The sequence below is a fragment of the Salvelinus alpinus genome, chromosome 29 (assembly GCF_045679555.1).
Source record: "Salvelinus alpinus chromosome 29, SLU_Salpinus.1, whole genome shotgun sequence".
Taxonomy (NCBI): Eukaryota; Metazoa; Chordata; class Actinopteri; order Salmoniformes; family Salmonidae; genus Salvelinus; species Salvelinus alpinus.
Window position 1 is genome coordinate 38,268,919 of NC_092114.1, and position 1,399 is coordinate 38,270,317.

A 1,399-nucleotide genomic window follows, 5' to 3' on the forward strand; every position below is an offset into this window, starting at 1 on the left:
TTGGGTAGTGACATTTATAATTGGCATCCACTACATCAGTGGCGCCGAAGAAAAGACGTGGAAGCGCCGGGCCAAAGACAGCAGCAGAGGGGTGTATTAATAATGAATTCACAGCTCATTTGTATGTAAATGTGCCCAGACACCATGGCGGTCCAGTTTTGCCTCATGAATAATGCATGAGGCGAGCATGCTGCAGTGGAGTGCAAATAACTTTTTCTCACAATTTATCATGTGTATTTCCCCCCCACTTGTAATTCATCGGCTCATAACAGAAAGAGTTAGAGGCCAACTCACTGTACTTCATCAAAAGTGTAGTCATCCACCTCTCTCTGCTTATTCAATGTCACCCCTGGTCCTAAGGTCACTGAATCCAGAGGAGTAGCCTAAGACTGACTGTAGGTGTGCAGCAGTTGTAGGTGTTCTAAGGGGTGTAGCATGTTTGTCACGTTGCTATTGTAGTATCAATGCCTAATCATCAGTGACAAGCAGCTACATACTCCTCTTCAATGTGTTCATATAAAAATAAGCCTTTTAAGAGTTAAAATATTATGGTATGGTGGTATCCCTAGACTTGGCTGCGTGTATTGTATACATGTATATACATATTGGTTGCTGTTCTCCATATGGACAGAAGATGTCGCTGTCAGTCATGTTTGTACTAGAGCGGGGAAGTGGCTACGTTGACGTCGTATTATTATGTTGAATTTGGTCATGTACATTAAGTTCCTGTTCACAGACAATAGAAATTGTAAAAGTAGATATTTGAAACGTTGAGATACACTGAGCTATAAGCTGATGCCTTTCTCCCATCAAAGTCAATTGCATTGATAACCATATATGCCAATCAATTTTCCATAGGAGGTCTATACATTTAATATAACATATCTATAATGTGATTGATGCCCAATAATATTTTTTATGCTAGGTTTATAATATTAATATTATGTCTAAATAGTCTATTTTTCCTTATATTTATTTGTTATATCTTATTTCAATTCATCGTAGTCTACATTATGAATTAACAGGGTTTTGGCACAATCTATACCCATAGAATCCAATGAATAAAACATGATTTATGAAGATTTATTGGATAAAACCAATCACTGGAGGAAATGTGAAAATGACTTGAATTCAGATTGTGTATTTCAGCGTGTTATTTCTTATGTATGTTATGTTATATACACACTAAGTTTGTTGATATGTAGTATAGACAATGTTTGAAGATGCATGCGAATATAATCTGCTCACCAGAGTAATTCGCACATTTTGTCAATTTCTCTTGTCTTCAATTGGCAAATGTATATTGCCATATATAACTTTGAAGTACATTTTCATGGCACTTGAATTAAACATATTTTTGGCGTCGTATGCAAATATATGCTGACGTAAAAGATCATGT